Source organism: Amblyomma mixtum, chromosome 4 (assembly GCF_055824585.1).
Source record: "Amblyomma mixtum isolate Tamu chromosome 4, ASM5582458v1, whole genome shotgun sequence".
Classification (NCBI taxonomy): Eukaryota; Metazoa; Arthropoda; class Arachnida; order Ixodida; family Ixodidae; genus Amblyomma; species Amblyomma mixtum.
This window is the reverse complement of record NC_143015.1, coordinates 17447931-17469742: the sequence shown is the minus strand read 5'-3', so window position 1 is coordinate 17469742 and position 21812 is coordinate 17447931. Positions and strand designations below refer to the sequence as shown.

Below are 21812 nucleotides of genomic sequence, written 5' to 3'. Positions count from 1 at the left end.
GTATGCAGAAACACTCTCCTTTATTCGTCACAGTCAAGTCACTTATATAGGAAATCATATTGAATGACGATGGCGATATGTACACTGAAAGAAACAAAACTGAAACAAGAAAGGATACAACACCTTGTTCTTGGCAGAAGCTAATAATGTGTGATTTTGCGCTTTTCACACGCGGTAACCATCGTTTATCGGGGTTTAACTTCCCAGCGACTCGGGCTATGAGGGACGCTGTTGGGAAGGGCTTCGGAAATTTCGGTCACCTTGGGCTCTTTAGCCTGCACTGGCATCGCACAATACGCGGGCCTCTATAATTTCGCCTGCATCGAAAAGGCTTCGAGCCCGCGTCTTTTGGGTCAGCAGCCGAGCGCCATAACCAGTAAGTCACCTCGGTGACCCACGCCGTAATAAGGTTGAACAGGGTGAGCTCACGGGCTAGTTGGTTATTCATAATAATTTTTTCAACAGCGCAAGCTACACAAGACGAGGAAACACACACACCAGCGCTGAACGGCAACTCTATTTGATAAAAGGCGCCAACCTCAACATATATACCCTCAAGGAATCGCCCACTAGGGTAAAACCTAAAATCACTGCACGTATCAAACAACAATCACGAAAAAAATCATTCAAGAGTAAAGCATACAGTAGACAGGTGACCAAGACCGCAAAAAAGAAGAAAGATTACAAGAAGCAGCGAGAAGAAATTCTTTCACTTGCCCTTTTTTTTGCGTAACAAACAGTGGGCAGAAATCGTTTTTAAAGGTGGTAAAAGCACAAATCGCGGTAACTAAGCATGATGATGACCGAGGCGAAAAACATCTGAAGTGCATGAGAGCCAACAACTAACACGGCTAAAAAAGTGATGGCAAATGAGATGTAAAAAGTGCTAACACGAAGACTAAAAGCGTTAAAACATAGGTACAAAAACGAGAGTAAAAGCAAAAGTAAAAAACGAAGGAAGAACTACCGGAAAAAACCAGGTCAAAATCACATAAAACCAGAGAAGAATGCTATCTCTTTGTTTGAAAGTGAAACAGAAGGTGTACTAACGCATTCACTATTGAGGTTACAAATCTTGGCTGCTTCTATTATTTCGCGAGTAAGCTGGTAGGGGCATTTGTTCAGGCAGGGATGGGAAAAAAACACATTCACACAACAGTGTAGCACATATACAATCTAAAATAGCTCACAAAGTGCGTTGTCGAAATCAACAGCCGATATCACTTGTAGAGGCAGGGCGTTCCATTCGTCAATAGTTTTCGGGAAAAAAGAAAACATAAAAGCGTTAGTATGCGCGAAGTATTGTGCTAAAGTGTGACTATGATGACGGCGAGTTCTACGCGTTTCAGAAAACTGCACATATGGGGCTGGAGAGAGGTGCCTAGTTTTCCGTGGATTAGTTGGTGAAGGAAAGATAGACAGGGCTACCTTGCGCCTGACGTGGAGAGGTTTAATATTATTTGCTGTCATTAACGAGGATGGGGAATCAGTTCTGTTGTACTTATTAAATATAAAACGTACTGCGCGCCTCTGTATTTTTTTCTAATTCTCTTACGTCTTTTTTTGCATGTGGGTCCTAAACGATGGCGGCATATTCGAGTTTTGGTTTTATAAGAGTATTGTACGCTAATAGTTTGCATTTGTAGGTGCGTCCTTAAGTTTATGGCGAAGAAAACCAAGTTTACGTGAAGCTGAGGATTTAACGTGGTCTATATGGTCATTCCATTTTAGGTGCGAGTTTAGAACAATGCCAAGGTACTTATACCTTGGCACTTCTTTAACTGAAACGCCATTAATGCGATAGCTGAAGGAAAACTGATTTTTCTTCCTTGTTATCCGGAAGAGCACAGTCTTTTTAGTATTGATTTCCATGCCCCATTTCTCACTCCAGAAAACGACACTAAGAAGAGCATTATCTAAATGTTCCTCGTCAGAAACGGAAGATACGGGAGTATATATCATTGAATCATCGGCAAACAGAGCAATCTTGACAGCTGAATTAACACTTGAAACTAAATCATTTACATATATTAAAAAAAGCAGGGGACCGAGCACACTTCCCTGAGGGACCCCAGAGCTTACAGGGAGTGGGGAAGAACAACTACCGCCAATCTCCACAAACTGCGTTCTGTTTTGTAGATAAGCTGCAATCCAAGCAATGAGCGGAGGTGGTGCACCAATGATTTTCAGTTTTAAAAGAAGCTTGTTATGCGGCACGTTGTCAAAGGCTTTGGCGAAATCAAGAAATAAAACATCAATTTGGCCTGACTTGTCTAAAGCTGCACTAAAATTATGAATGGCTATTATCAGTTGTGTAGTGGTAGAGAATCCCTTCCTAAAGCCATGCTGAGCTGGGTTTTGGGCATTACTACTGTTTAATATTGCAAGTATATGATTGGCAATGATATGTTCTATAAGCTTACAACAGGATGACGTTAAAGAGATCGGGCGGTAGTTGTTTACAGAGAGTCGATCATCATCTTTATAGACAGGAATAACCTTCCCTGTGAGCCAGTCAGGCGGCAAGGAGCAAGAAGATAAGAAGACACGAAATATTTTGGACAAAAACGAGACAATGATTCAGCATAGCGCCGCAAAAATGCATTAGGAATGCCGTGTGGGCCGGGAGAACACTTCGTATCTAATCGGAGTAGCATTTCAATGACACCTTCATCAGATACAATGTCTAAACGTTGAAAAGAATCACAAACAAAACTGTCAATATTTTCACCTTGATCAGTTGAGAAAACAGACTGGAAATCATTATTAAAAGCGGCGACAAAGCCCTTTTGGCACGTAACAACGCATCCATTTATGACTGTTTTTTCGATCGGCTTATGAGACTCTCTGATATGATTCCAAAACTTTGCAGGATTACTTTTTATGAATTGCGGGAGACATTCTGTGAAGTGCCGTTTCCTGGCCAATCTAATATTTGAAGAAAGTTCAGCCGCAAGTTCTGCTAAAAGATCTGTGTTTGGCCGTTTCGAACGCTTTAGGCGCTTGCCTTTATGTTTGAGATAAATAATGTGGCGATTAATCCGCGGATTCTTTTCTTGACGCGTTTATTCTTGTCTGGAATGAAATTCAGCTGACAAAATTCACAGTGCTCCTTGAAGGTAGCCAACAGAGCCGAGACATCTTCGCCCAAAAATCTGTCGAAAGCAATGTCTAAATAATCAAGTACTGATTCATCATTTGCACGTGAAAAGTCTTTTACAACTTTAAGCAAATTTTTGCATGGTTTATTACAAAAAGAAAATATTAGAGAAACAAGTACTAGTATGTGATCTGATATTCCCTCTAATACAGATGCCATGTGCACAGAAAACGAGCAGCTGACAAATACTAAGTCTAAAACAGAACTGCTCATCCCTCGCACCCTTGTTGGCTCAGTTACAACTTGTACAAGGTCATGAGCAATCATTAGGTCTGAAATTAAATCTGCATTTTCAGAAGTTTCAAATGATCCAGTAGACCAATTCATATTTGCAATATTAAAGTCGCCACAAATAATGATTTTACTGTTCCTAAATGAATGCATATGATCCTGCAATTTGTGCATATAGTCAGCACCAGAATCTGGAGGCCTATACAACGCGCTCAGAATGAAAGTGTGACTAACGTAATTAACCTTTAGGAGTAAACTTTCATGGTTACCTATTTGCTGCAAAACCTCACCTGTAATATCATGTTTTATTAGGATAGCGACGCCACCGCCGCGGGAACCCCTATCACGCCTAAAGACATGGAGGAAAAACGCGGTCGTCACTAACGCCAAGGTGAAGCAAAGTTTCAGTGATCACAACTATGTGGGGACTATGAGTGATCAGTAAGACTTCGAGCGATTCTGCTTTATTGACTATGCTCTGAGCAGTTAGGTTAAGAATAGGTGTCTATAGTTCGAAGGAGTGGATGCGGGTAGTCAGTCGAAATTCCGTGTGGGGACCGAGGCGATTTTAGTACGGCTATTCGATGTGTCGTTCCAGACAAACGTTTCTTTGTCAACAATGAGTATATCGTGTACCAATCTCACCTTATTGCCGTCATCATTCTCTTTTCGAGCTGAGTCCCAGAGCAACTTGCGTTTTCGTAAAGTTTCCTGGGAGTAGTCGTTCTGAATGTAAATGCCAGAGCCTTTTAGTTTGTCTATGTTTTTAAACACGGCGTTCTTTTCATCAAAATCTTGGTAGTGAACTATTATTGGCCTCTTTTTATTGGCTGATTTACCAAGTCTGTAGAAACTGTCTACTGATGAAGCAGAGACATCAAGATGTTTTTGAAATACGTCATTACGAACGGTTTGCTTTAAATTTTTTACCGTTCCTTCCTCTTTTTCAGAAACTCCATAAATGATTATGTTTGCGCGCGTGCTACGATCTTCCAAACCAACCAACTTTCGATTTTGCATACGAAGAGATTGGCGAACAAAATTTAAGTGCTGCTCTATAGGGGTGAATGTTTCATGAATGTCGCGAAAAACAGCGACCGTTTTTTCTACTCGAATTACTCAGTCAGACAGGGAATGATAGCCGCATTTTTCTTTTCGTACAGAATTTTCAGATCAGGCACGTCTTGCTGTACGCACTTCTGGCTTTCCAAAATCTTATCAAGTAATACTTGTACATCAGAACCCGGGTTACTTTCTGCATCTCCACACAAGAGAAGTTCACAAACTCGTAGACACTCGTATGCGATACAAACAACACGCCGTGGGCTCGGTATGACCAGCAAAAAAGGGTCATCACTTCTGTAAGCATAACCGACACTAACCTGCATAAGCAAGAACGGAGGCACGCTTAGTGCGGTGTTCTGGCGCGGTCCGCCGTGCCCACTGCAGATAAAGCTGTGTAGGTCTTTTAAAGCTGAAGCTGTTGTCGACTTCACAGCTCGAACGATACTTCCAGCAGGGGGCTGATCGGGAGCGGATGCGTCATATTCAGATGCCAAGGCTATAGGCGATTGCGGTGAAATACAGTCGATGCACGTGTGATTGCTGATACCGACGAATCCGAGCAGAAAAGCCTGCATAAGCAAGAACGGAGGCATGCTTAGTGCGGTGTTCCGGCGCGGTCCGCCGTGCCCACTGAAGATGAAGCTGAGTAGGTCTTCTTTTATAGCTGAAGCTGTTGTAGACGTCACAGCTCGAACGATACTGCTAGCAGGGGGCTGATCGGGAGCTCATGCGTCATATTCAAATGCCAAGGCCATAGGCGATAGCGGTGAAATAGAGTCGATGCACGTGTGATTGCTGATACCGACGAATCCGAGCAGAAAAGCCTGCATAAGCAAGAACGGAGGCATGCTTAGTGCGGTGTTCCGGCGCGGTCCGCCGTGCCCACTCCATTGGTGAACTTCATTGGTTGTTTCCATTGGTGCAGTATTCTCTTCCTAGCGGTGCCCTTCTTATTATGTGTGCGCAGTATTCGCATGTAGTCCTACTCTGGCTCCTCTATCTGCCCTTCTGAAGTCTACAGTCACTGAGATTTCTTGTGGTGGACCGCCTATGCTTAGGTACCTTTTTTTTCAGGACAGAAGGTCCTGCTCCAAGTTTTGACACCCTGCTTGAACGAATGCAGTGCCATTTCAAGGCAGCTGACTTGTTATTCGGTGTCACTCTTCCATCCTCGAGCTAGCTTGTCAGGCGGCCCCATACGTGCGGCAGTGGAACGCGCCGAGAGGTGGCCCTTTACAACTGCTGCCACTTGTGCTCCTGCCGTGCGTATGCGCTCGCCAAGGGGTTATACCGATCAGCGTCGTCGCATCAACATTTTTTTCTTGAGAAGGGTATATGCTTGGGCTTGTTGGTTCATATTCGAAACTTAAAAACCGTAGCGCAAAGAAAAGAATTACGGATTGTAAAACGGACTTTCTTCACGTTTTCTTCAATGCGAAAACCCATAAAACTGATGTTCCTTTCCGAGTTATTGTATCTGAGAATGGTACTTGGCAAAAATCGGTTGCCATGTGCTTACAAGAAAAACTAAAACTGATTTTCATTCAGGATCCCTTTCTTCAAGTCACATGAGGGACAACGCCTATGCGCTTTCTCTGTGGACATAAAAGATCTGTATTATTCCATTCCGCATGATGCTTTGTTATCCTGTATTGAAGAATGTGTAGACCTGCAAGGGCCGATCGCTTTTCAAAATGCTTCTGGCATCTCAGTGAATAGATTTTTAGAAATTTTGAAATTATATCTCAAGTCAACGTTCATAGTATGGGATGAAAAACCTTATCTTCAGAAAGATGGCATCTGTATAGGTTCATGCATGGCACCCATCCTCAGCGATTTGTTTTTAGCCTGTTTGGACAGGGCTTTTGCTGATATTGTAAAAGATACCAATGTAGCAAAGATTTTTAGGTACGTTGACGATTTTCTGATTGTTCTTAACAGCAATGACAGTTCCTTTATGGATGACGTTCTTAATGTTCTCACTCTTTTTCGTAACCATTTTAGTCCTCTTGAACTAACGTTTGAACTACCTGACAACAGGGTTATCCAATTCCTTGACATCAGCACCAAAATGCATCATGACCGGACGTGCTCGATGTTCAAACCTCGCGGCGCAAAACCATTGTTACCTTTTCATTCAGCCCATTCTAAGCTTGTAAAAAGATCTATTGCTAGCCTTTCATTTTTTATTTGTTTGAAGAAGTCTTGCCCGCACCTCATGCATGAAAGTTTTTCTCAGCAGTGTAAGAGGCTTGAGTATGCTGGATAACCTTCCCATGTCCTAGTGTCTGTGGCGGAAGGTGTTTTGAAGAAAGTCTGCAATAAAAAAGGCCAGGATAACCAGGAAGCCATGAGTAAGAAAGGAAAAGTTGCCGTCATTCCTTATTTTCATAAGCTTTCTCATAATCTCAAAAAAATTGCGCAACGTTCGGGAGCCAGAGTGGTTTTTTCGGCACCTAAGATGTTGAGTCATCTGTGTACGAAACGTTTCAAAAAATCTAAAAAGCGTATTGGTTATACGAAAAACATAGGAAAAATTTGTCAATTGTATTGAAAATGCCATTTATCAGATTCCTCTTTCCTGTGGCAAGCAGTATGTAGGGCAAACCGGCAGATGCCTGAATGATAGGCTTCGAGAGCATGGGCGTGACGTAGATGATATGCGTGGAAAGGGTTGTCAGCCCACTGCCGTTCGTGTAACTGCATACCGCTTCTTGAACAATGCATGGTTTTTAAAGTGCACAATAACCGGTTGACACGAGAAATCATAGAAGCGGAATGGATATCACTTTTGAAAGATGATTGTGTTAGTACCCCCTCTGTATCACTGCTGGCAAAAGAGCTCGCATATCTGGCTGATACGTTTTGCTAGCACATGGTTTGTTGACGTGTTGGTCGTGATGTCGATACAAAACCACTTTTCTTTCCGAAATAAACCATTGCTGGAAGTTAGCGCCGTGTGTTGTCGTTCTTTCTGTGTCCTCGTCTCTTTGCGCTACGGTTTTTACATTTTTTTCTTGTACCCCAGACTAGCAGCTGCCTCTCTGCTATGAGGTTTATAGTATACACCAAAAGGCGAGCACTGCCTAGCTTCTAGGTTAGCTAAGCGTTGCGGTTACGGCTTCTGCGGCAACTGTGCAACGTCGTGCGAGCTGAGATTACGTCTTGGCAGCAGCTCTGACGCAGAAACAAGGCCGCTCGCACCCTAACAGTACATAACTAATGCCCCTGCTACACGGCTGTTTCGAATGCCTACACTACACTACACTCATTCGACTCGACTGCCGAACTTACGCTGCTACACGAAGTTTTTCGATGGCATTCGGTTCAGATGACATTCGAGTCGACGGAGCTCAGCGAAGACATTCCAGATTTTGGAATGCCTTCGAAACGCGAACACAGCCTGAACCGACCAATAGCATTCGCCGCCGCCATCGCTTCGCCCCGCCTACAGACCAACAGCCACGCGACTGCTTTCGGCTCTGTGGCTACACACTGCTCACTTTTTTTCGGCTGTTTGTTTAGCACATAGCTCGTGTTCTGTCTTAGCAAGTGCTTGCAGATAGTACACCAATGAACATTTACCGCGTGTGCATGAAAATTCCCCAAGAGTACGCCGATGAGTGCACGTTAAAGAACCCCAGGTGTTCGAAATTTCCGGAGCCCTCCACTACGGCGTCTCTCATAGCCTTAGTCGCTTTGGGACGTTAAACCCCATAAACAAAACCGAACCATCATACTGCTGTTTACATCGCTGGGTATGAACAGCTTGTGCTCGTTTGCAAGATATAAAACGAAATACGCGCTTTAGTTCTATTAAATAATCCCTTTTCTTCAGTACCGATTATACCCGTGCTTGTTTGCGCAGTGTGACAATATGTGAGAAGCGCCGACGCGATCGCTCGCCTGAGAACACTTGATAGCCGGGTTGTTGACATCGCCTAGGACCGGCGCTTCTTGCCAATTTTCCCGGCTTCCTCCGACATGCCCAGTACTTTATTTTAAGCTACTTTGTCCAGTGTCTGGTGACCGTTCGCGTTAACTGAAACGCCCTAACTTGTTACCCACAAGCTAGCGACGGCGGCGACTGCTGCTGGCCGTAAAGCACTGCTCCGGAGCCCGAGTTACACCGCCGCTTCCCGTTCATCGTATGCGCGTCCTGCGATGTAAGCAATAGTTGATTTCATGTCACTGCTGTCAAAACTACACTCGTTGACCATTTGCATTCGCTAAAACTTGTGAATTCGTTCTTAACAACCATCGCAATCACCGATCCAACCCTGCGGACTACCTAGGCCTAGTCCCCGCGGAAGGAAACGGAGTCGTCGTCGACTAGAATTAATTTGGCAGGTGGTTATCGCTAGTGAGTGTCCAAGCGTGCACATGTGAAATATAGCCGTTCGTTTAGCTTATTTCCAATGCGGATAATGTATAAGCGCGCATGTATTCGCACCGTCACCTCATCAGCGTGTTTTCGCTCAGCCGCCGAACTCCCGAGGGCATGAAGGCTGACCGTCCGCCGATTGAATTCGTCGGTGTCGTGTAGCCAAAAACTTGTCCCACTACAATAATATTGAAGGGAACTATACTATAATCACATGCTGTTGTTCACTGTGATAGTGTCGTTGTCGGACTAGTGTGACCGTCGTCGTCGTTGTACACTGAAAACGACCTGAGAATTTCGAATGCGTTTGGAAATTGTCGTGTTGCACCGCGGGAGTCCGTCGAGTTCGAATGCCATTCCAAGTCTCGACTGCCATTCGACTCAGATATCATTCGAAAGCACCCGTGTAGGACAGGTATAAGCCGCGCTGCCACGCTTCCGTACGTGCACTGCTGGACCATCGTATGGTCTCGTGGCGTAAGGCAGCGCGTGACCTGCGAAACAGAGTGCAGAGTTAATATCGGCCGCATCAGGGGCCACGCAACCTGCAATTAGGATCCCACGATGCTGCAAGCACCATAAATAATGACAGGCGATCGTTGTGTCGATCTGAACGAAATGCGAAACATTTCATTTTCATTGCCTTTTATGTGACACGACATAAAACACATTTTTTGGCATCCTCAATTATTGCGTAGTTAGCCTCCTTTTTCCTTCTTTGCACTTGCACATTCTCCTTTTACACTTCTATGGTAGCAGCAACGACTGAAATGCGAACAAGAAAAATGAGGCGGCTACACAAAAACGTCAGCGTAATGGCTCCTGCAAATGAAATACAATCTGGTTGATTAACACTTCTGTACGCAGTCGAACTTTAAATAACGCAAGCTAGCATTGGGGTTGTCCTGGCTATGAGCTTTTTGTTTCGCTGTGTGGTACTCAAATGTCTTGTTTACGTTTCATTCGCTGCTCATAGTATGTGACTCCCTTTTTGTTTTGCTAGCTTACGCTCATAACGTTATAAGATGCAACAAGTAAATCATTATGTACGTTGTTTTTTTGCAGCAGCAGGAATTTTTTTGATGATTTCGAGATTGCTCATCACCCAGTTGTACGCCAGTTAGAAATCTTCCTTAACTATACTAATGTTACATTTTTCGGCATATTTGACTTCAATATTGGAATGTTTACTGACGACCTCTCCTTTGGTCGCCTCTATTTCACCCTGAACGTGAGTAATGATTCTACTTTCCTCAGTTCAATAAGAAGTTGCCAGAGCCCTTTCTAGAAACTGAGGTTCACAGTATTCGATGAAGGAAAACGGTGTCATATTTCGCTAGCAACATAGGAAACATTGCCGATCATATGGTTTATCTAAAACGCTGAAAATATCACAAATATATAAGGGGCGTGTTTTGGTGTTCCCTAGCGTTATCTGCGATGCAGATAGTCATGTTTATACAAGGCGAGCAAATATTTCAGCTTTATTCGTGACATAAATACGCTCTGTTGTCTTTTGCGCTGTTATTTCACGAATCCATACCAACTAGCCCAGCTAAACGTTCAGCTTTATCCATTGGCATGTCCCAAAAGATAGCGAAAAGCTAGCAAAATTGACGCAGTAATATATATCTGTATTGTTTATAAACGCATAAATTAAATATAACATTCACTTGCGCAGAAGTATTCCGGCATCAGGCAGACCAGTCACCTCCTGAAGTGTAACAAAGACTTTAGAAAAAAATACGAATACATAAAATATTAAGGAAGACACCAGGAAGGACACTAAGCATTCGTAGAGATTAGGCCTAACTAGTAATAAATTAAAGACGATAACCTCATGCTCCGTTGTTTGCTTATTTCTTTACATCTCAAATGCCCCTATCGGCGTATACACAAGGTGCGGGCTATTGCAGTACTCACTCGACTCTTTTAGCGAAATCTTAGAAGCGCGCTAGGTGAGTGTCAGGAACAGCGTCAGAAGGAGCGTGATTACAGTTTTTTGCTCGCTGAACGTAGAAATCGTTAATCGGAAGCTTGCGTTGCTGTGACAGTTGGTACATGTTGAATTGAGGAAAACCCGCGAAAAAAGATGCAAATCAGAAGACCCACGCAGACTGTAGCAGTCGTATATGCAGATTTTATATAGACTCCTTTATCCCAATTAAGTCAATGAGAAACGCGGTGATCTGGCATGATGACACTACTTCACAGTATTAAGAAGCAAAATTTATGAAAAAGAGATAGTCTGGGTATTTTCCGACATGAGCCGATCTATGGAATTCAAATCTACAAGAAAACTGTGGTCGTAACGCCATTCGGATTATTTCAGCTTTGCAGGGTCAACGCAGCGAATTGCGACCTCAAGTGTAGAATAAAAAGAATGCATAAGTAATCGCCCATAAAAGAATCGATGTGCTAACGGAAAAAGAAATTTGTGACGGCCGCTATAGATTGCAAGTGCATTCTGCTTGACTGTGGCAGATGTGCCAGAATGTGTGACACATCTATATATATATATATATATAGGGTTCGAAACAAACCTTCTTTTAGATCAGGTTAATGGAAAGAATTCGTTCCTATCAACTTCATACTTAAATAAACATTCAAACATAGTACTAGGAATGAATATAGGGAGGAAAAAATAGACGTCACATTAGTAATTTCACAGTCGCAGTTTTGTGCGATAGTATACCCATAATTTTGCAGAATTGGAAGCTTCAAAAGTTAATTTCAGTCATACACACACCATTATTACACAAATAGATCCTTTGAGGCTATATAACGGCGCTAATGTGTCTAAAAACTGAACTTCTTGAATAAAAACGATGTCTATAAAACCATTCGGTAAAGGAATTAACGTAATGATAGTAGGCATAAACTGTCGTTGTATCTATTGTTTCGAACAATGGGCCTTGCGCAAATGCTGCTCCTAGGGTAACTTAAGCAGCGCATAGCCAGGATATGCAGGTGTCGTTTCCGCTTACCGTTGTGTTTTTAAATCTCAGTATTTAAAAAATATATCGATATAACAATCACTTCGTTTTAGTTTCACATTATAGGAATGAGATGTGAAGCCAAGAAAGGAATAATTCATTCGGCTTTAAAGTCACCTTTGCACCTTTTACGAAATATTGATCAGCTCTGAAAGCACAAAACGCCACAACACTGGTATGTGTAATAGGTGATCATGAAATTTTAGTTACAAATTTTCTAACCCTGTGAAAGAGAGAAAGCCACCGCTACAATGAAATATTTGATCCTAAAGCAAAGCAGCACTGGAAGAACAACAATTCTAGAAATGCATTGTCACCAGCAAGAATACGCTGTCACCATAACTTTGCGTTTCACCTCAGTCTCTTGCAGCTCTGGCGTTATCATGCCAGATTCTAGGGCTGCCTTTGTGACTCGTATCTGGTTCGCGTTTCCGGTAATAAGAACTCGTCTGTAACTGGCGTGTTCCTCCGATGTTTGCATCCTCGGTTTGACCAACTTCACTAAACAGGTTGCATTTAATAATGGTATGTTATGTAGCCCGTGTTGTCCCTATGCTTAACATGGGCTATGAGAGACATCGAAGCTGAGGGCTGCTGGCTTCATTGATTTGTTTGTTTGATCACAAGGACTCTGTCCTTGCAAAATATAGAGATGTAATTCAACAGTACTGCATATTGGGCGAGTTGGTTGACATAATCTTGCAAAATTTTAGCGCGAGAAACACCGACAGAAAAAGTAGGCGACACAGAGCGCTGACTAACAACTGGAAGTTTATTCGAAAACACGTAGAAATATAAAGGATGAAGGAGCGATAAAATCGTTGGTCAAAAACACAAGAAGAAAACTAAACACAACAGTCACCGCCAGCCCCTGCTATCAAGCCGCAAAGCACTTGTCCAAATATGCTACCTCTTTCTCCCGTATAGCAATAGACGGTTTGGCCACGCACGTGTTTTGAGCTTGGCGATACTGTATGCCTCCTAAATTTCTCTGCACAACACGTTGACTTGCGTGTACACAATCGTAGTGTTGTCAAGGTACGGCGAGCATATGCAGGTCTAGAGTTCCTTGCAAAAAAAAAAAATATTGAGGCCAGGCATTTCACACAGTCGCGGCTGAGTAACATGATTATGAACGGTCATGGTTGCCTTCAATGTAGATCTAACCCTTTCACACACACAGCTTTGTAGAAAGTGAACTGGCAGCTTTTTCTGGTTAATTAAAAGACTAGCGCATAAAACTAGGACAAAGACAGAGAAGGAGACAGGACGAGCGCTAAACATCAACTGAAGGTTTACTACACCAAACATGTACTTAAAACACTTCAGTGGCACATGCGCACACTGAGTTACAAAAAACTAATCAAGAAGTGGCAAACTGTTTCGAAGATACATGGTTTCTTTCCTGGTCAGGGCAAGTGACGTCGTGCTTACACACTTGTCACCTTCCCTGATAATGTGATAAGCCTCACAAATCTCACGACCTAACCTTGTGCCTCCCCTACCAAGCACACACGTGGCATCAAACGCCGGCACGCACCCGCACCGCTTACAATGCGTAGCCAAATGGCTGCCCCCCGCCAATGAATCCACCAGCGTGCGATGCTCTCGTAGCCGTTCATTTAGGCAGCGTCCAGACTGTCCCACGTAGCATCTACCGCATGCACGCTGGTGGATTCATTGGCGGGGGGCAGCCATTTGGCTACGCATTGTAAGCGGTGCGGGTGCGTGCCGGCGTTTGATGCCACGTGTGTGCTTAGTAGGGGAGGAACAAGGTTAGCAGTGATTTCTTTGTTTTAGGTGAATTTCGCATCCTTCGCCTAAAAATAAGCTGGTATTTTTATTTATCTATCAAATACTGCCAATGGCCTCTCTGCAGTCAAAGCAGGAGCGTATATATTGTTCTTGAACAATTGCTAAGTTGAGTTTAACAGCGGCAAAGAAAGAAAACATGCTAGTGACAATCAGCCACGAAGGGATGCACACAATCAAAAAATAGAAAAAAAGAAAGAAGGAATACACTTTGAAACGCGGACGGAAAAGCAAGAAGCGTCGTAAAAAACTACTTGCTACATCATAGATAAGGTGACACGACCGTAACAAAAGATTCAACAGAGGGCATTTCAACAACCTCATAGGGTAAGGCGTTCCACCATCACCACCTAGACTAAGAAGGCCTCTGCTCTCCAGGCTGACGTCAGTGCCACGTCACGACTAGAGGCCTAGCCGCCGACGCGCTGACCGCCGCCGCCGCGATTAGTCACTGTCGGAGCATGCTCGGGCTTGCCGGCCGGCGGAGCAGTACCGTGCACTGCTTGCATTCTGCGGTGATTTTCTCGCTTGTGAGGTGCTTTGTGAAATAGTTATTCGGCCCTGGGCTGCTCGTGTTCACGCTAGTGTCCTACAAGTGGTGAAAACGTGCGCTGCTATGCTTGGACAGTTGTGAATATGCCAAACAAGTGCTGTGTGCCTGGGTGTAGCGGCAACTACAAATCCGCACCAAAAGTCCATGTGTTCAAATTTCCTGAAGATGCAGAACTGAAGACAGCATGGCTGCGCGCTATTCCCCGAGAGGGCTTCCTTCCTTCGGCACATTCCAGGGTAAGATTGCTATCGTTATTTTTGTGCCTTGAAAAATACAAAGCAAACACGTCACGTGCGTTGTTAGTGGAATTTCAGCAGTTATATATTTAGTTTTGAGGGAGGCTTCACTGCAATATGTTAGGCATTTTTTTTTTTCTATTCACATGCAGGTTTGCGAATTGCACTTCACTGAAGGTGACATCATTCGAGAGGATTGTCATGTGGATGGTACTACGGGCCGTACGATAACTGCACCCATGCTCCTTTTGCGTCTCCGACCGGATGCTGTTCCGTCAAAATTCCCGAACTGCCCGAGCTATTTATCGAAGGTTTGCAGCAGAAGGGAGAATCCGGAGTCTAAAAGAATTCGTTTGGATGCGGCTTCGACAGAAAAAGCTCTCGCAGACTCCCTCGAGACGTTTAGAGCCGAAGAGGAAAAAGATGCAGTTCGGAGCCTAAACGACTTAGCCGAACACGTGCGAACAAGCCAGTCTGAGTTCTGGCATACAATATTGAGCAGTGGCCGCCTCATATTACTGCACATTGTTGAAGATGATGCTCCTTTGGTGAAGTACTCAGTTTGCGTGAAGGCTGATTTGTCTATCACGTTGCATTTCCTAAAGACGCCAGTCACAAGGCTACGGTCCAACCTGTTCGTTCCGCCTCAGGCGAAAAGTAAGAGGGCTTTCGCTGACTTTCTTGAAAGCATCAAGGTTTGGGACAGCAGCGTTTCTTCTAGCTGTAGGGACTCGAATGAAGAAGTTTTTGATGCCATCAATTTCCTGCTTGGCCAGACATCTACAGCGCAGTCAGAGGATAATGATCATGCAGTCCAATTCCTCAGCGAACAGTTGAAGCTTCTGTCTGCAAAGAAGGAGCGAAGGCACCATTCTATAGATTTCATGGTGTATTGTTGCATTCTGTTCATGATATCACCCCATGCCTATAAATACATGCGAAGCTATGGAGCAATCACAATGCCGCATCCAATGACCATCAGATCAGTTTGCTCATCATATGGAATGAATCCACAAAGGGAGCATCACGGTGCAGCCTTTCTCAGTTACATGGCGAAAAGGATCTGCAAGCTCGATGAGAGACAGCGGCATGTAACGCTTATGGTTGAAGAAATTCACATAAAGCCTTATTTTGATTATAAGGGTGGCAATATTGCTGGACTTGCGCACAATTATGAAGAGGTTGCCAATAGTGCATTCGTTTTCATGGTTCAAAGCCTTAGTTGTCCATTTAAGGAAGTTCCACACATTATCCCTGCCCGCAAAGCTGATGCCGTGTTCCTGCACAAGTCAATAATGGATGTCGTGACTAGCCTGGAGAAAATAGGTTACAGAGTTACCTGCATAGTCAGTGACAACAACTCGATAAACAGAAAGGCAATGTCTTACTTTGCATCTCCGCCAACAAACGGAATCGTTTATCCCCATCCATTTGACTCCTCCAGACCGTTGTTTTTTGTGATCGACCCAGTCCACATACTAAAATGCATTCGGAACAACTGGCTAAAACAGAAAAATGACCAGCTGTGTTTCTACTTCCCCGAATTCGAGGATGATACAGCACAACCACGGCGCATGTTGACTGCGTCATTCGCCACCATCAGAAACGCATACAACCTTGAGGGAGACCAACTTCTTAGACACGGTCATAGTTTATCAAGGAAGGCGCTGTTTCCATCCAATCTTGAAAGGCAAAACGTCAAGCTTGCTCTACAGATTTTCAGCGATGGCTTACCTCACGCACTTCGTGCGCTTGGAAAAACACACAACCTGAACTTCCCAGAGCACACTGCTAGCTTCATTGAGGTCATAGTTAAATGGTGGAAAATCGTAAATGTAAAGACTCCGTAAAAAGGGAAGAGACTCCGCGACCATTTTCAAGAGCTGGTGTTCCCCGCTGTGGACGATCCTAAACTGGAGGCCGCCGCGGTGGCCCAGTGGTTATGGTGCTCGGCTGCTGACCCAAAAGACGCGGGTTCGATCCCGGCCGCGGCGGCTGGAATTTCTTTGGAGGAGAAATTCTAGAGGCCCGTGTACTGTGCGATGTCAGTGCACGTTAAAGAACCCCAGGTGGTCGAAATTTCCGGAGCCCTCCACTACGGCGTCTCTCATAGCCTTAGTTGCTTTGGGACGTTAAACCCCATAAACCAAACCAAACCAAACCTAAACTGGAATTCGTGTACAAGCTGTTGGACTGGCTCGATGAGTGGCACAGCAAAGGCCTCGACAGCGGTTGTTTGACCAAAGAGACGCATACTGCTTTACACCACACAACTCACGCACTCATCGAAGTAGCCCGATACTGCTTTGAAGAGCTTAATCTATATTACGTTCTACTGGGAAAGGTGCAGACGGACAGTTTAGAGGAAAGATTCGGCAAATACAGGCAGCTGGGTGGAGCACAATATAATATTTCCTTAAGACAGATTTATGATGGCGAAAATAAACTACGACTGCAAAACACGCTGCCTAAACTTTAAGAAATCTGTGCAAGCTAAAAAAACTGAGAAGTGGGAACACCTGCACGGATCTATGGACACGCCGCGCCCTTCATTCAACGTCGTTGTGACTGCAACGGCTTTATCAAAGATAAGAGACATCATTCCCGTTCTTGTGTACGTTGCAGGATACGCCGTGCATACAGCTCTGAAGAGGCTAAACTGCACAAAATGCAGATCAGCGCTAACAGTGAGCAAGACCATCACAGTTTCGCCCAACGAGGAAAACTACGATCTTGTTAAGCAGCTGGATCGCGGAGGACTTGTTTTCCCGGCAATGTTTGCAGTGAATGCCGTCGCACACAATTACGTCGTAGTTGAACAGCTTGCAAAGGACGCGGAGTTTTTAAGAGCGCTAGACCAGCGTAAGCTCGTCACGGAGCTGACAATGCATTTGCTGACAAATGACGACTCGTGTGAATTTGATGCCTGTGACGATGGACACATGTGCGAATTTGTGCTTAAAAACATTCTTTGGTGCAGCACTAACATCCTTCTCAAAAACGTTTGCAGCCGGATGAATGACAGAACCGTTGATGACGACAGCAAATCTAAAGAAATAAAAGCTGAAACCCTAAAAAGCAAATAAACGAACTTGCGTTGCGTAGCACGTTTTGTTGGGAGCATTTGTTAAAACACATTATTGTACGCCAAGCGATGAGCTCCCCCAATTCTTGCGCGCGCTTATCTGCTTCCGCAGCGCCCGCAGGCCTCGACGCATGACGTCACGACGGGAGCACTGAGGCCTGAACTTGTCTAGGTGGTGTTGGTTCCACTCTATGGTTCGAGGAAAGAATGATGAACGGTAGGTGTTAGTTTTAACCTACGGCATTACAATTGTTTTTCTGTGCTTGCCTCTCGTTTTCCTGGATTCGCTGAAGTGCATGTAAGTATGAAATTTTTTTTGACATGGTGGTTGACAATATTGCTACGGACGCTGGGAGGACGACGAAGTGGTTTGTTACGAAGACGACGCTGAGGTGCGCGCTTGTGTGCTGTGAGACTTCCGCAAGCCGTCGGTCCCTTGCGTAGCAGGTTACCTCTGCTGTTTCTAGCCGCCACGTAACATTTGGTGGAGGTTGCTAAATTCGATCCCCGACCGCAAGCTGGCTCTCCGTCGTGGCCGCCGTCTCGCCACCATTTCTACCGAGTCCGAGCCATCTCCTTCTCCGTGAGCAACGCCAGCCATCGTCGTGGACCACCACCGCGAACCGGGCACGTTCTGCGGTACAGACGACGTTGATGTGGATGACTGGCTGGCCCTTTACGAACGCGTCAGCACGCACAACAGGTGGAAGGCAACGCTGATGCTTGCTAATGTGATATTTTCCCTGACCGACACCGCGAGAGTGTGGTTCGAAACCCACGAAGATGACTTGACCTCAAGGGACATCTGTAAGCAATAAAACTTTTTGCTGGGCGAGGTGGTTCATTTTGCTTGAGGGGATGCTTGTAGCGCGACAAAAACTGACAAGAGACAGAAGACGAACAGGAAGCGCTTGTCCCGTTTGTCTTCGGTCCCTTGTCAGTTTTTGTCGCGCTACAAGCATCCCCTCAAGCAATCTGTAAGCAGAAGCTCCGCGACCACTTAGAGAAACCCATGGGCCGCCAAGAAGGCTCTCGCGTCGCGCGCCCAAATTTCTTCAGAGCCATATATAGCCTACACATAAGACGTCCTCGCCTTGTGCCGTAAAGTTGATAAAGTCATGTCTGAGGCAGATAGAGTCATACTTCTGAAGGAACCAGCGCACAAAACACAACGGACAAGAAAAAGGCGGAACACGACGGACAGGAGCGCTGAACTTACAACTTTATTTCGGAAGTACAGATGCAACGTATATATATATATAGCCATGTCAGGGGGGCGTGCCACACAAGGAAAGAAATAAGTGGAATCAACAAGGTTATGAAGAGACAAGCGACACAAGCAAACCAAAGATCTTAACTATTATAACAAGTGAAGGTGAGAAGTTTCAATGGAGGCAAGAAAAACAACAGGGAAAAGAAAACAAGGAAAAACGCCAGACTTCGTGCAGATGAAAATTGATACTGATAATAAAAACAGATAAAAACAAAAAGATAAAAACCAATAAAAGCGATAAAAGCAGTAAAGTTAACAGGGCAATGGAAATGAAAAAGATAAAATGCCAACAAGTAACACGGCAAAAATACTAACAGCTAAAATTAAGAAAACACCGCGGAAAAACTAACAGCTAAAAGGTAAAAACCGCAGAAACATAAGGTTAAGTCTTGTGTATCAAATAGCGCAATAAATTTGGCGGGAAAAAAGACGGATGCATAAAGTGGGAAGTTAAAAAGTTAGTGCCTCGGATTTTTCGCCAGATAGGCGAGTTCTTTCTCAGATAGCGACACTGAAGGCTGGCTAATGCACTGTTCTTTTAACGCAGCTATTGTGATTGCCTCAACTATTTCATGAGGCCTCGTGTTTCTGATTGTGGCCATTACCCGAGTTTTTTCAAAATGTGGCACAAATCCTGTTTCCACATCTTTGCAGTCCCGACAATGGATACCAATGTGACGGCACTTTTGGACATTTGCGTTGTAATCATGTTCTTTTAGTCTTTCATTTAAACAACGCCCTGTCTGTCCAATATACTGCTTTCCACAGGACAGAGAGATGGAATAGACAACTGAATCGGTACATTGCAGAAAATTCTTCTGGTGCCTGACATTGCATATACTTTCTTTGTTACGAGTTTCATTGACCTTTCTGCAAAGCTGGGAAAGTCGCTTTGAGGCACTAAAGACGACTTCAACTCCAACACGTTTCCCAATTTTCTTCATGTCGTGCGAAATGCGATGCAAGTAGGGCATAACGGAGACTTTCTTTCTATTGAGTGTTGCCAGTCGTGGCAGTCGAATCGGGTCGTTTTGATTTTTTAAGCATTGCTTCCGCGACTGAGACTAAAAGCTTAGTGGGGTAGCCAGCATTTTCTAATCTAATTCTTAGCGCTAAAAGCTGGTCTCAATTTGGTGTTCACACGATTTTACCAGCGCATTTCTAAAGATTCCTTGAACCACATTCCTTTTAACCAACTTAGAGTGGGCTGAGTCAAAAGGAAGTACCGGCTTCTGGCCTCTTGGCTCATGAGACCAGCATAGGTGATCACACTTGAAATGAAGGCCCAATTCTAAAAATTTCAAGGACCCATTATTCGGAAGTTCATGTGTAAGGGTTAAAGGAGATAAGCATTCTAAGAAGTTGGCCAATGTTTTCGAGACATCAACTTGGAAGGTATCCTTATTGCAATCCAAGTTGATGTCTCGAAAACATTGGCCATTTTCTTAGAATGCTTATCTCCTTTAACCCTTACACATGAACTTCCGAATAATGGGTCCTTGAAATTTTTAAAATTGGGCCTTCATTTCAAGTGCGATCACCTATGCTGGTCTTATGAGCCAAGGGGCCAGAAGCCGGTACTTCCTTTTGACTCAGCCCACTCTAAGTTGGTTAAAAGGAATGTGGTTCAAGGAATCTTCAGAAATGCGCTGGTAAAATCGTGTGAACACAAAATTGAGACCAGTTTTTTAGCGCAAACAATTAGATTAGAAAATGCTGGCTACCCCACTAAGCTTTTAGCCTCAGTCGCGGAAGCAATGCTTAAAAAATCAAAACGATCCGATTCGACTGCCACGACTGGCAACGCCAATAGAAAGAAAGTCTCCGTTATGCCCTACTTGCATCGCATTTCGCACAACATGAAGAAAATTGGGAAACGTGTTGGAGTTGAAGTCGTCTTTAGTGCCCCAAAGCGACTTTCCCAGCTTTGCAGAAAGGTCAAGGAAACTCGTAAAAAAGAGAGTATATGTAATTTCAGGCACCAGAAGAATTTTGTGCAATGTACCGATTCAGTTGTCTATTCCATCCCTCTGTCCTGTGGAAAGCAGTATATTGGACAGACAGGGCGTTGTTTAAATGAAAGACTAAAAGAACATGATTACAACGCAAATGTCCAAAAGTGCCGTCACATTGGTATCCATTGTCGGGACTGCAAAGATGTAGAAACAGGATGTGTGCCACACTTTGAAAAAAACTCGGGTAATGGCCACAATCAGAAACACGAGGCCCCGTGAAATAGTTGAGACAATCACAATAGCTGCGTTAAAAGAGGAGTGCATTTGCCAGCCTTCAGTGTCGCTATCTGAGAAAGAACTCGCCTATCTGGCAAAAAATTCGAGGCACAAACTTTTTAACTTCCCACTTTACGCATCCGTCTTTTTCCCGCCAACTTTATTCCGCTATTTGATACACAAGACTTAACCTTATGTTCCTGTTGGTTTTACCTTTTAGCTGTTAGTTTTTCCGCGGTGTTTTCTTAATTTTAGCTGTTAGTATTTTTGCCGCATTACTTGTTGTCATTTTATCTTTTTCATTTCCATTGCCCTGTTAACTTTATTGCTTTTATCGCTTTTATTGGTTTTTACCTTTTTGTTTTTATCTGTTTTTATCATCAGTATCAATTTTCATCTTCACGAGGTCTGACGTTTTTCCTTGTTTTTTTCCCTGTTGTTTTTCTTGCCTCCATTGAAACTTCTCACCTTCACTTGTTATATTAGTTAAGATCTTTGGTTTGCTTGTGTCGCTTGTCTCTTCATGACCTTGTTGATTCCACTTGTTCTTTCTTTCCTTGTGTGGCACGCCCCCCTGACATGGCTATATATATATACGTTGCATCTGTACTTCCGAAATAAAGTTGTAAGTTCAGCGCTCCTGTCCGTCGTGTTCCGCCTTTTTCTTGTCCGTTGTGTTTTGTGCGCTGGTTCCTTCAGAAGTATGTATTACCAACTAGCCCAACAACAAGTGTTGCTCAGATAGAGTCAGCCACATACTGAAAGGCTTAGGCGACGATGCCTTTA

At 44.1% G+C, this 21812-nt stretch overlaps 1 pseudogene; it reads left to right on the top strand.

The window, feature by feature from the left end:
• The first annotated feature begins 14284 nt into the window (after positions 1 to 14284).
• LOC149345788 (uncharacterized) lies at positions 14285 to 17523 on the top strand (annotated as a pseudogene).
• Positions 17524 to 21812: the final 4289 nt, after the last annotated feature.